This window comes from Xyrauchen texanus, chromosome 4, assembly GCF_025860055.1.
Source record: "Xyrauchen texanus isolate HMW12.3.18 chromosome 4, RBS_HiC_50CHRs, whole genome shotgun sequence".
NCBI classification, from domain to species: Eukaryota; Metazoa; Chordata; class Actinopteri; order Cypriniformes; family Catostomidae; genus Xyrauchen; species Xyrauchen texanus.
In genome coordinates this window covers 27,519,045-27,533,507 of record NC_068279.1, presented here as the reverse complement: position 1 = coordinate 27,533,507, position 14,463 = coordinate 27,519,045, and the positions used below count along the sequence as shown (strand labels likewise).

Genomic DNA, 14,463 nt, shown 5'->3' with positions numbered 1-14,463 from the left:
ACAGATCTTTATTGTAAAGGGTTTAAACAATGTTTTCCATGCTTGTTCAATGAACCATAAACAATTAATGAACATGCACCTGTGGAACGGTCGTTAAGATACTAACAGCTTACAGATGGTAGACAATTAAGGTCAGTTATAAAAACTTAGGACACTAGAGAGACCTTTCTACTGACTCTGAAAAACACCAAAAGAAAGATTCCCAGCATCCCTGCTCATCTGAGTGAACGTGCTGTTTTGTGGTTCATCCTGCATTATGCAGCAGCTCATTTTTGCTTATCGCGGCCCATTCGGCACGTTTCGTGGCCGACCCAATGGCCCGCTCAGTTCTCCCGATGGCCAGTCCACCCCTGATTGCCCCAAAGTGTGTCGGCCCACCGGGAAAATGCCCGGTATGCCAGATTACCAGTCCAGCCCTGCTTGTAGGCCTGTTGTAAGGCAGGTCCTTAGCATCACTGGCAAAAACGTCGCCTCTGGGCAGAAACCAACCTTCACTGGACCAGACAGGACTGGCAAAAAGTGCTCTTCACTGACAAGTCGTTACACCAAGGCCTGTACTCTGGAGCGGGATCAATTTGGATGTGGAGGGTCTGTCATGGTCTGGGGTGGTGTGTCACAGCATCATCGGACTGAGCTTATTGTCATAATTTAAATTTCTGTCATCATTTCCCTACCCTCATGTTGTTCCAAGCCAGTGTGACGCTTTGTATTATGTGAAACACAAAATATGTTTAGGGACTTGACTTGATTGGTTTGATCCTCACAGCCACCACCATTGTGTCCTTAAGCAAGGCACTTAACTCCAGGGCACTGTAAGTCGCTTTGGATAAAAGCATCTGCCAAATGCATAAATGTAAATGTGTTCACGAGAAGAAATGTATTTGGGTTTTTGAAACCAGATGAGGTTGAGTATATGATGAATGAATTTGCTATTCCTTAGACATATCTAATTTCTTTGAACTATTCCTCTGTGTTTAACTTTGGTTGGGCCTGAGCATCTCAAACCATATACAGCACTGTACAAATGAGCTATAACTAAAGATTCTGCAAATATTACCTCATTGATTGTTCAGTATATTCTGAATGCGTCACATAAATCTTGGAGCTTTAATGCAATTAGAGTACAAAAGTGTAAAAAAAAAAGAGGCAAACTAAACTTGTAAGACCTATAGAACATAACAAAACTTGATATTGCAGATGAGATTAATTTTAAAGCATATTGAGAACTTTTCTTAATTCTGCTGCTTCTCAGAATTCTCCTCTAGAGTTTCGGAAGAGTGGAACACACTGTTCTCATATTTGCCATGATGCCAATGTCTGCAATTAAAAGTCAAAATTTTCAATATGAACTCAAACATATATAACCATATACTTCCAAAGTCAAGTCATATGTATTTGTATAATGCTTTTCACAACAGGCGTTTTGTCAAAGCAGCTGTACATTAAATTATGGTTTTCATTTAAATGTCAGGATTTGTGAAAAACTTAATTTAAATGTATTTGTCTAAGGTGTATGTAATCTTCTGCCTTCAACTATGTATTTATAGCTATACAAAATCATAAAATGTAGTTTAAAATAGATGAAGAAAGTGTCACACAGCAGGACACTGATGACAATGCTTAAAATATCATGTACATTTTTATTTTAAAATATCAGTGAAAACAAATTTGCCCAGAATATGTACATAATTTATATAAATATACAAATATAAATATATATAAATAAATAAACATACCTCTAAGTGTAGAGCTTTGCATATATTTAGCAGATTAATTGCTCATACTTTCCCTCTATGTGAGTTTGTTGCATCTTTATATCTGCAGTGTTTTAATTCCTTTCCCAGAATATTGAGAAAAAGTGAAAAGCCCAGTGCTTTGGCAAGTACTGTTTCTGCTTTCCTTCAAACAAAGAAAGCCTCAAATAGCCACAAAGTAATATTTTTCATGACTTAGTTGCTGCTTATTATCAGGCATGAGCATTATTTAGCATGCCACGCTGAATGAATAAATTATGTAAATGACTATGTACTGCTCATAGCTTTACTGTTTGCTGATTTTATAAATGCTGCTGTTATTGTATTTGCAGTTATGTGTCATTTAGTGATTATTAAGAGCTTATCTTATACATAATATTTTGTTTTTAGTTGTAACCATTATTGTGATTTGATAATGATAGTATGAATAACTGGGGCCCAGGTCAGGAAGCAGACAAACTGGTTAATCCGAACATCTGCTAACTGCCTTGAGACGTCATACAGGTCACATAAACTACAACACATAGAGACAGTATCAGCTAGATATCTCATTGAGACTGTGTCTGTTCCCCGAACTACCAACCACAAAACCCTCACTAAATAATTTAGAATATTTTTTTATTACGGTCAAATTTGAACAAAACAAACAAATTAAAGATAAACATCATATATGTAAAGATTGGGCTACAAAAAATTTGATCTCTTTCTACCAAAGCAATAATTGTAAATGAAATTATTACAGATCATAATTTGGTTGCACTATGTATGACTGATACCTGGCTTAAACCGGATGAATATATTAGTTTAAATAAATCTACTCCCCCAGGTTACTGTTATAAACATGAGCCTCATCTGAAGGGTTGAGGAGGAGGTGTTGCTATAATTTACAGTGAAGTTTTTGGTGTTACTCAGAGGACAGGATATAAATGTAAGTCTTAATAATGCTTTATGTGACCCCATCAGATATAAATAAAAAACGATGTTGTCTTTTACCCTTGCTACAGCGTATAGATCACCCGGGCCTTATTCTGATTTCCTTGGTGAATTTGCCTATTTTTTATCAGATCTTGTAGTAACTGTAGATAGAGCTTTAATTGTTGGTGACTTCAACATTCACATAGATAATGAAAATGATACATTGGGATTAGCATTTATCGATATTCTCAACTCTCTTGGAGTCAGACAAAATGTAACAGGGCCAACTCATCGCCATAATCATACGCTAGATTTAATTCTATCATATGGTGATGTTGATAATATAGAAATTCTGCAGCAGAGCGCTGACATCTCAGATCATTACCACGTCTCTTGTATGCTGCAATCAGCTAATGTTACTCAAATCACACCACGCTATCGTTCAGGTAGAACTATTCTTTCGACCACTAAAGATAGCTTCACTAATAATCTTCCAGATCTATTTCATATATTCGGTAAACCCCAAAGCCCAGAAGAACTTGATGAAATAACAGAAAATATAAATACAGTCTTCTCTTGATCTTGTCGCCCCACTTAGTTTAAAGAAAATTAAAGAAATAAGCCCTGCACCATAGTACAATGATCACACTCGTGCTCTCAAGAGAGCAGCTCAGAAAAAGGAGTGCATGTGGAAGAATACAAAATTAGAAGTATTTCATGGTGCATGGAATGTTAATGTTTTTAGCTACTAGGTCAGCATATTTTAGTAAACTCATAGAAAATAACCACAACAATCTTAGGTGTTTATTCAGTACTGTGGCTAAATTGGTTAGGAATAAAGCCTCAACAGAACCAGATATTTCGTCGCAGCACAATAGTAATGACTTTCTTTACAGATAACGTTTAAATAATCAGAAATAAAATTGGAATTATGCAATCATCTGTCACAGCACCTCAGAAAACAGTATCTAATAATTTTCCTCACATATGCAACTTCAATCCTTCACTGTCATAGGTCATGAAGAGTTAACAAAACTTATCAAAACATCAAAAACCACAACAAGTTTGTTAGATCCTATACCAACTAAGCTCTTAACATATGTATCTCCTGTAATTTCAGAACCTCTTCTTAATATTATTCACTCCTCGCTATCCTTAGGACATGTCCCAAGAAACTTTAAAATGGCAGTTATCAAACTGCTTATTAAGAAGCCAAAACTTGATCCTGGAGAACTGGCTAATTATAGACCGATTTCAAATGGCCAGTTTGCCCATGGTTAAAACAATGGATACTATGGTAGAACTGTGGTGCATTTTCAGAATTATGGTCCAAGCTATCAGTTTTCCATCTGTGTAAAATCTGTACTCTTGTAATGCTCTTTGATTGTAGGAAAATATATGTTGTTTTGTTTGCCTTCAGAAATTCCAAGACATGACTGTAGTTTAATTAGTAGGATCTGATGAAAGGAATCGGTAAAGAAGACCCAACTCATTCACACTGTCAGAATATTTCAATTTAGCCATTTAATAAGATGTTTTTCTTCCACAGATGTTACTGTTGTTAATATTATAATTTGCATCTGTGTCCCAACCTCAAAATCAATGCTGTAGGCCTACTGTCAAATGTGCATTTCAATGCACATAACATGTAATAATAGTTGCATGTGTGCTATCAAAGCAGGTGCCACATTTTCAAAGGGCCCTTTGAGGGCACAAATAAACCCTAATGTGGCCCAGGCTGAAATAGAGCTTGACACCCCTGTTTTAATCTATTCTTTGACCAACACTCATTAATATGGGCACGGCGTTGCAGGCTTGTGGACGCATGCACAACAGCACCGCTGATGAAATAATCCACGGTAAAACAATGTAGCTACATGAAGACCCCTCAAGGTCTTCAGTTAAGTAACTCATCTTAATTTTTCCCCTTTTCATTTTCTGTTTCTCTCTTTTTTTTAAAAAAAATAAATAAAAAAAAAAATAATAATTTTATATAATTTTTGTTGCTGTGCTTTTCTCTCGGTCTCAGTAAGGGAGGTTGATAACACACCATCATCATTGCCTCCAGTGTTGGCAGTTTCATCGCTGCGTTAATGGCCTTCATGCTGCTAAAAAACTTTACTCCGTTCCTTCTCGCAATGCCTGAGGACAAAATTATATTAACCTGGGTGTGGAGTGCCTGTATACTTAGTGTTTTGTTTGTGAATCAATCTATTAAGTGAAGAAATCATTATTGTTCACTTCTGTTGTCAATGACTCGCTCTTAAAATAAATATGTTCATCTGTCGCCACCCACTGGTGTAGTTGTAATCTGCAGAAATGGTGACCCCAAATCAGTGAAAAACATAACTAAATCTCTTTGGTGAACAGATTTTAATCAAAAATCCCTATTACAATGTTCAGTATATGCTATGGCATGCTCCAAACTTGTGCTATTATGCAAACAATAGAGGCTATTTAAATATAAGTAAGGGATAATCTTAACCTGTTTATACCATGGTCACTTGCCAGAATTGATTAGTTACAGTTGTCATACATTTTTTAATTTTGACTGGAAGAACAAAAAATAATGGTTAATTGTTTCTAAGTGTCATTAGATCTACAGTTCTGCCTATTCACACACAGAGAAAAAGCATTGCGACCACACACTTGGTCAAAACTGTGAATTTAAATGCACAATCCAGAAATAATGATATCCAAAGTACGTAGATGGTTTGGCACTCCAAAGGACATGTATTGTTTAATTGTTATTCATTGTCATTTTCACATAAATGTGGAAATACCGAAGTTATAAACGTGGCATTGATGGTAAAAGTGGCACTTACTGTATGATAAGGGGGAAACCATTCAAAACACTCTGGAACCTGCAGATTTTTACATTTGAGACATCGGTATGATATCCATCAAGGCTGCACGATTGACTGAATTAAGATTGAATTCACAGTTTGTCCTTGAACGGTAGAGCAGAAATGATCCAGGTTTCCATGTGTGTGTACATGGAACACACATTTCTGTGGTGTAGATTTAGAAGCCGACACCATTCTCTGTATTATCAGTAGTAGGTGACAATACACTCCTTACTGAAAAAGACAAAGAAAGAAAGAAATAAAGAGGGGAGAGAAGGAAAAAAAAAGGGAAAAAAAAGTCTTTATATAAAGCAGCCCCAAAAAGTATTTGGATACTTTTGAACACTTAAGCCAATTAAAATGTATTTAATTGCATCAGATAGAAAGATATCAAACCATGTGGAAAACAAATAGTTCTATACATTTATCACATTAATTATGGGCATGTTCCAGTATGTTTAACAAACTTTAAACTAAACATTTCCAAATTCTTATCTTAAATATGAACAATAGTTCTTGTATATCTATCTTGTATTGTTTATTAATTCCCTCCTATTTGTTTTAATGTTTTGCCTGAAAAGTGCCCTTATGCTATTTTATTTTAAAAATATATGCTTCTTGAAAGTTTTGTAAAATAATGCAAAGACATTCATACATTTTCAAATGTTGCCTATATGTCAACATTTTCCAAAAACACACAGGGCTTATAAAGCCCATACTCTAATATTGCTTGGGCCAAGGAGTCAATAGTCCTTGATTTTAAATCTCAGTTTAACCACAGACAGTAGACATTGTTTGAAATCAGCCCCTTGTCAAACTCTGTGCATAATGCCCACATGCTATAGCATTGATGCTTCACCAGCCCAGAATCCTTGTCCCTTTTAGCCAGTAGGAAGGCTTGTTATTCCACATGGGACTGCACAATTATGCACATTATACTTTATTATAAGAAGTTATTAAAATAAAATGTTTTGGATAAAAAAAAATAAACTGAAGTTTGCTTGAGTGGTAAATGCATTAAGATCTTTATTACTTCATTTGTTGGTCCTCAAACAGCTTGATTAGAACAAATATTAAAACATTTATTTATAGCTATAAAAGGTTGACAGTGCATACAACAGGCTAACTGGAAAATTGCCACTTTTAATAATCATGACTAAAAAGCACATATTTTTGGCAATACTCAAGACAAATCGAAGAGCAAAACTGATAAAAAAAATAAAAATAATAATAATTGTTCTTGGACAATTGCACTGTCATGCCTAGGTGCAAGAACACTGAAGTTTGGTTGTGCATCCTCTGCATGTCTCAATACCAAGCAGTGATGTGTCCGTGCTTCTCGTTCTCATGGGTGCATCTAAAATGGGAGTCAATCTGGAATTATAGTTTCAGTTCTAAAATGTCTTCATATTTATGTGGACAACTATGAGAACATACCTCCATTACAACATAGATCTAGTCAAGAAGTTGACTGCCATAGGTGTAAACTCCTGGTTTTCCCTCATGTGCACATCCCACTCCCCAACTCACTATGCCCAATAATTGCCAACGTGATGATAGGTACACGAGTGGACCACCACTGTCTCCCTAAAAGTGAGAGAACACTTTTAAATAGTTGGTGGTTGTATTTAGTTTAAATCGTTGGCTTGTCTGTTTATTTATTATTTCGATACCTGACACGCATCTACATTTCCTTCAAGGAATCCAGCACAAAGCATTCCAGGAGTAATTGTTGAACCATAAACTGAGGGCTTGGAACACTCTGATCTGTCAATAAGTGGCACTGAAGTCTTTTGCAATACTGAGTGCAACACACCTGTGGAATAAAAAGGGAGAATATGGAAATGAGACAGGGCAAAAAACAAAAAGCAACACTCCCTCTTACCCTTCTCCTGTAGCATGCCCTATCCAGTCACTACAAACATGTCCTTCACAGGCAGCTGGTGTGGAGGCAAACAAACTGGTAAGATTGATTCTGAGTGTAGAAAATGGGAGATATGACAATGCCATTGAACGAATATGTTTTTCTCATGATAGACAAACTACTGATTCCATCAGTTTTGCATGAACATAAAAGCTCATTAATGAGTCTCACCATTTATTAGTGAGGCATCTTTTGCTAAAAAGAGTTTCCCTTTGTCATCAAAAATAGGAATTTAATGAAGTATCTTTAAAGGTTGTGGACTTGGACATCTACGGGCTTGGATGCAGCATCACTCAATCATTCGTTTTCAGTTTCAGATGCCATTGTAGAAATTCCCTATTCACAGTCAGCCATGTCAAAAACAGGGCGATTACAGAGATTAAGCCAGTAGTATATGATCCCATTTACACCTGATATTAAGATACATTTCAGGTGATCCGATCACATGTGGTCACAGGTCTAAAAGGGGTCTAAAACATTTTGTGATTGGATCACATAAACCACATACAAATGTGGTCAAAAACGCATGAAACAGCATCATATTTGAGGTGTAAAAGCTAAACTGTCCTGTATGCATCCCAGCAGCAATGAAGCACCATCTCTCACCAGTCAATCAACTGCTGTGCTAAACCAAGAGTTTAAACTTAGCCAGTTACAAGCAGCTTTAAAAACCCATCGGATGATTAAAAAAAAAAAAAAAAAAGGATATTTCACAAACATGAGAACTTCCCATATTTTCAGTGTCTTTAAAATCAACATGCAGGGACTTATGAGAAGCACGAACATCTGCACCTCAGGTTAATACAGGCAATTCACTATTGTGCTTGAATAAAATTTCAGCTGCATCTGTGAGAAACAGCGTGCCTTTTTCAGGCTCTGTCTTTTCTGACTTTGTTGCGCTTTAATGACATCCAGTAGCACGCTGACATAGAGATTGATCTGTGTAACCGGTCCTGCTTGACACTCTGAGTGGGACTGGAACCGGCATCAGCTGGCATGGGAGGCGGGCCTGCTAACAAGGCAGCTAAAGGCTACAGCCTCTAGCATCAGTCGCTAGTGTACCTTGAGGTCAGGGGAGTGAGGTTTACACATACCGCATAGCTATCACATATCAGCTGGCTCCCGTTCCATATGTCTTCATGAAACCAAAACCCCTCCAAATCAGGAGATGCATTTACAATAAGTGACCAGGTGTAAACAACAATGTGATCACATGTGACAGGCTCAACAGAGACGCATCTTAATACCAGGTGTAAACAGGGTCAAAGGCCACTGGTCATACAATTCTAACATGACAGTCCCCACAAGGAGACCTTTTCAAAGTAAAAAAAAAACGCTTTTATAAGGTTACTGATAGAGTCTTCGTCTCATGTGAGTGCTCATGACTTTATACATGTTTCAAAATTACAATTAATTTCTTTGAGAGTGAAAAATACTGAATGCATCTTAACACCATAATTGGCAGCAAACCCTGCTTTTTCAAAATGCTGGTTGACCAGCAGCCAAAGCACAACATGCTGGTCTTTTCAGAAGGGACAAAAAATAGCCCAAGTCTAAGATATGTTTACCTGTTGGTTATAGATGCTTGAGTGAGATTTTCCAAAAAAGTATAGTCCTTAGAACTTATCACTTCGGCTCTCTAATATTGGAGTTAAGATCTTAATGGATGGATGTAATACCCCCAAGTTTGACAGGTCACGTGAGTTTTAGCAAGGCGATGTCGAAGTCATTACTCAAGCGGCTGTAGTCCTCATGGACAACAATCAACTCAACGGTGACACCCTTGGATATCCCTAGTTGGGTCACTCCTAACACCACAGTCCATCGACTCAGCGCTTGTGTTCGACTGGGAGTCTGTGTGCGAATGAGAGAGACAACAAGTTATCACACCTTCATCAAAAACCACAGTCCAAGTTTAATCACATAAAAAAGTGTTCAAGTATAATTTTATTTAAAATTTTATTTTATTTAAATGTATTCAAGTATAATTTTATTTAAAATTTTATGTTATTTAAATGTCTAATTTGGTTTCCCCCAAATTAGACATTTCACAAGGCATCAGCTTAAAAATTTTATGGTGAAATAATGGAAAGTTCCAATTGTCAGATTACTTACTAGAAATGTACCAGACATGTGTTGTGTTGGCATGTGTCTCACCTTGTGAAACAGTGAGCTGATGAAACAATCCAGCTTGTGGACAGCAATACTCCTCCGCACGCCTGCCATGGCCAAAGTTGTATTTCTGTGTCCACCCCACCAACAATACGGTCCTCTCCCTACACCTCCCCACAGTCTGTAAAAGCACAGCAACAAATTGATCTTCATCCACCCAAAGCATGTTTACTTTGTCTTCAGTGAAAGATAAAAAAAAAAAAAAATGTTACATTTGGTCCACATTTACTCACCTTCTGGTAATTGCATTATACAATGCTGTTCAAAGTCACCAAATTAGACACAATGTTTTTCCTCTATCAAATAATTCCTGTCCTGTCACTTCTGTGTCTTTATTTGAACAGTGTTACTGTGAGTTATAGTAGATATCGTCTATCATCATTTAGGCTGTCCACACAAGTTTTTGTTTGAAAACCAATGCATTGACTTTGCAATGCTTACGCCTCTCAAACACACCGGAGCAGCATTTTCCTCCACTGAAAATGAAGTGTTTTGAAAACTAGGGGGGCTTGGGTAGCTCCGAGAGTAAAGACGCTGACTACCAACCCTGGAGTCGCGAGTTGAATCCAAAGCGTGCTGAGTGACTCCAGCAAGGTCTCCTGAGCAACCAAATTAGCCCGGTTGCTAGGGAGGGTAAGAGTCACATGAGGTAACCGCCTCGTGGTCGCTATAATGTAGTTTGCTCTTGGTGGGGCTTGTGGCGAGTTGTGCATGGATTCCGCGGAGTATAGAGTGAAGCCTCCACATGCAGTATCACAGTATTTGTCTCCACAGTAACGCACTCAACAAGCCATGTGATAAGATACAGAATTAGATCAGAATTTGTGAGCCATTGGTTCCCTCTGGATTGTCCAATGTGTTTTTAAATGGCAGTTTTAGTCTGTGGTGTAAATTACTTGAATATAAATTGGTCTAAAATATAAATGAATCAGATCACAAACCGGAATTTTTAAGCTGCTGTGTGTGTGTTTTTTTAAGTATGTTGCTAACAAGTTAATAAATAAAGACTATAATGTTTTCCATTTTGTAATCGACATACATGTTTTAAAAACAGCAGCGGCGGCCAAATTCTTGAGGTATGACTATGTAATGCATTTACCTTTTTACTCCAAATCTGCATTAAAAATAAAATAAAAAGTACATACACCAACACACATTCTTACCAGAGCAGGACAAAGACACCACTGAGCCAGAGAAACATTTATCACTGGCAAGAAAAAGAGAGAGATCATAATTTATACTTGTAAATCATATCTTGTAATAATAGTTTCTAATAAAATACTTCATATCTCATAGTGCAGAGCACTTGGGTGTGAGGAAACTCTGGATGTCAGTGTGTTTAGATTCAGTGCTCGCTGTAGCATGTGCATTCTGAAGGCTTGATGTTAGTCAATTTCAGTCAATTTTATTTGTATAGCACCTTTCACAACACACATTGTTTCAAAGCAGCTTTACAGAAGGTCAGGCATTAACAGAAGATAAAATTGTAATGTCTATAATGTCGATGAATCATCATTGTGTAATTAGATAAAATACGATTGTTTATAGTGTTAAAAACAAGTAATTAAATAGTAATTGTATTAATAACCCCAGTGAGCAAGCCGAAAGTGACTGTGGCAAGGAACACAAAACTCCACAAGATGTTGATTAATGGAGGAAAAATAACCTTGGGAGAAACCAGACTCACTGTCGGGGCCAATTCCCCTCTTACTAACAATGTAAATATTATTTATGTATAGTTCAAGTCATGGTTTAAAATTATTAAACTAAGTAACTGTTAAGGGTCAGTGTTTAAACATCGATTTTGTTTGAACTGTAAGATTAATGACCAATTTCTTTGAAGTCCATCCTGGATTAACTGCAGAAGTTCACATAGATGCAATTGTCCTTGTTAATTGGCTGATGAAGGCTTTTATTGGCAATTGGTAGTCTATGTATTCCATTTCAAGATCGCAGTCCATCAATAGACCGAGGTGATGCAGGCAGAGATCAGTGAGGTGCATCGCAATTCAACCTGGCCGGTAATTTCAGTGAGGTTTGGTGTGGTCCATCCTAAATCCAAGGTTCAGACAATGGCATATGAAGTATCCCATGTCTTATAGTTGGAGTTGGCATCAGTTCATCCTCTGAAGTCCATCATAATAGACTGAAGTGATGTTTGGCTGGCACTGGCTGCATTTAGTCATCATCATTCAGCGACACATAGCTGTGGAGTCCAACACGAAGCATGATTGGTGCTGGATCCAGCCGGTCCTGGTGACCTCAGGATAGGAGTCCCGAGGTTGAGACAGGGAAACAAATAAAATAATATAAGCATAGATGCCATTCAATTTATTGCATAGATATAGATCGTGATCAATATTTCTGGTTTCTGGTTCCGGCAGACTAAATTAAAGCAGCCTAATTGTGGGTTGGAGGATAAATTAGGTGTATGCCTGGCTAAATAGATGAGTCTTTAGTCTAGAATTAAACTGAGTGTGTGTCTGAGTCCCAAATAGTGTTAGGGAGACTATTCCATAGTTTAGGAGCCAAATATGAAAATGATCTACCTCCTTTTGTGGATTTTGATATTCTAGGAACTATTAACAGGCCAGAATTTTTCGATCGTAATGAACATGATGGAATATAGCGTGTCAGAAGGTCACTTAAGTACTGTGGAGCTAAACCATTCAAAGCTTTGTACGTAGTAAACAGAATTTTAAAATGAATACAGAATTTAACAGGTAGGCCAATGTAACGATGATAAAATGGGGCTAATATGATCATATTTATTGGTTCTAGTCAGCACTCTGGCTGCTGCATTTTGAACCAACTGAAGTTTATTTATTGATTTTGCTGGACATCCTCCCAGTAATGCATTACAATAATCTTCTCTTGAGGTCATGAACACATTAATTCATTTTTTGGCATCAGCAACAGAGAGCATGTGTTGTAATTTAGCGATATTTCTTAGGTGGAAGAATGCTGTTCTACAAACATTGGTAATTAGATTTTCAAAGGACAGATTGGTTTCAAATATAACACCTAAGTTCTTCGCTGTTGAAGATGGTGTAACAGTACATCCATCGAGAGTCAAATTATACTGTAGTGGTTTATTTTTAGAGTTTTTTGGTCCAATAATTAGTACCTCTGTTTTGTCAGAATTGAGTAGAAAGAAATGTCTGGCCATCCAATCTTTTATTTCATTGATACACTCTGCTAATTTCGAGAATTGTGAAATCTCTTTGAAGAAATATTAAGTTGTGTATCGTCGGCATAGTAGACTCTTCACTGTGACTCTTGTACTTCGTGGACTCCTGTAATGTAGAATTCTTCATAAACACAAAGACATTACCAATTGTATTTTTTGGTTCATACAGTACTAAGAAGGATGTTTCTCTTAGTTATATTAATATTAAAAATGATGTTTTTTTAATAAGCTTTTAATTTGACTGGCCATTGCTTTTAATCGTATGTGCCATCTATGTGCTGCTTATAGTGTAAAGCCCAGTTGTTGACAGGTTATCCATGTGTGCATAGTTCTCCAGTTATCAGCACACACTGTTCTCCAGCCACCCTCATTTAGGAACACTTGCAGGACAGTCTGTCCCCCACCAGCCTCACTAAAGAAAAGAGCAAGAGATAAGCAAATCTAGAAAATTTATGTTCTCATACGAATACATTTCTAGTAAGCTTAAAGCAAAGGCAACATTGAAAATCACAATTACAAATGTGTTCATATGTGTGTTTAGGCAGGTGGCGTCCTAAAATCCTAACAACTGAATTTTATTTGAGTACCTAGCAGATCACCAGGCACCATCAGTAATTAGGGAGTGCCTGTCTAGTTATCACCTTCACTCAGCTGAACTGCATTGACTAATCATTTGGAGGCAGGTTTAATCAGACTTTGATTTCAAACTCTAAATGTACTATTATTCTGGTACTATCTGGGTTTGTGTGAGCTATTGTGTGAAATTTGATCTTTGTGTAATACCCCTTTAATGCCTGACACGTAAAAAAAAATGGCAGAAAATTATATATTTTTGGAAATTAGATGTTTATTAAGCCTTGAATCAAAATCACTGTTTTTTTTTGTTTATGACATATTTTTTGTATCACATTTGATACATCAGGCTTTTTGGGAACGTTTTGCTTACAACAGTGCAGATTTTAGATACAAAAAAAATCTATTATGCCTTTAACAGTTTGAAAACATAGAACATTTTAGGCAGTTTTTCTCTCTTTTTTTTTTTACATAGATCTTTTTTCCAGTCCTTTTATTTTACTTTGTGGTAGTCATAAAGTAGATAACATTACTACAATTTGACATTACTGTTTAGACATAAAGCACCATTAATACCTGCAGTATCAAATTTGATACACAATTTCCAACACGATTTACTTGTAATTTAACGATTCAATTATTAAGTAATTATGCATTATTTCAATTCAGAAGGTGTTAAATTAATTATATCAGGCGCAATCCAATATTATTTTTTACCTTAACAACTTGAAATTAGCCTTTATTTTCCTGCCGAAAGCGTCTGGCTTGATCCAATCGCAGCCGCCATTTGAAAAGCTAAAAAAAAAAAATCACCCCTCTACTGCCTGCAGTACAGTGAAATTCCACAAGATGGCAGAATACACGTATCAAAATAGATACAACAGGTTTTCAAAGAAAGTATTGCTCTCACTGATCAATATGTCTTAGAAACTCGTGTATCAAATATGATACGTGCGGTTTTTTTATGTCTGTGATAGTGGTATGTATGCTTGTATAAAGGAGAAAACATTTTGATGGCATCAACACAGTCAATTAAGCGTCCTGTATGATGAAAGTTATTCATGGAAACGTGTGTTATGTGCGTATCTG

General features: G+C 36.6%; 1 long non-coding RNA gene across 2 annotated transcripts; it reads right to left on the bottom strand.

Annotated features, from left to right (window-relative positions):
• Window positions 1-5,287: 5,287 nt before the first annotated feature.
• On the bottom strand, window positions 5,288-14,159 carry LOC127639877 (uncharacterized). Of its 2 annotated transcripts, none has more exons than XR_007970023.1 (5): window positions 14,092-14,159; window positions 9,597-13,213; window positions 7,189-9,293; window positions 6,953-7,102; window positions 5,288-5,749 (listed from the first exon to the last, which is right to left on the bottom strand). It is a non-coding gene; the product is annotated as an uncharacterized LOC127639877 (long non-coding RNA). The 2 variants fall into 2 exon arrangements; XR_007970022.1 differs by lacking the exon at window positions 5,288-5,749 and adding an exon at window positions 6,529-6,872.
• Window positions 14,160-14,463: the final 304 nt, after the last annotated feature.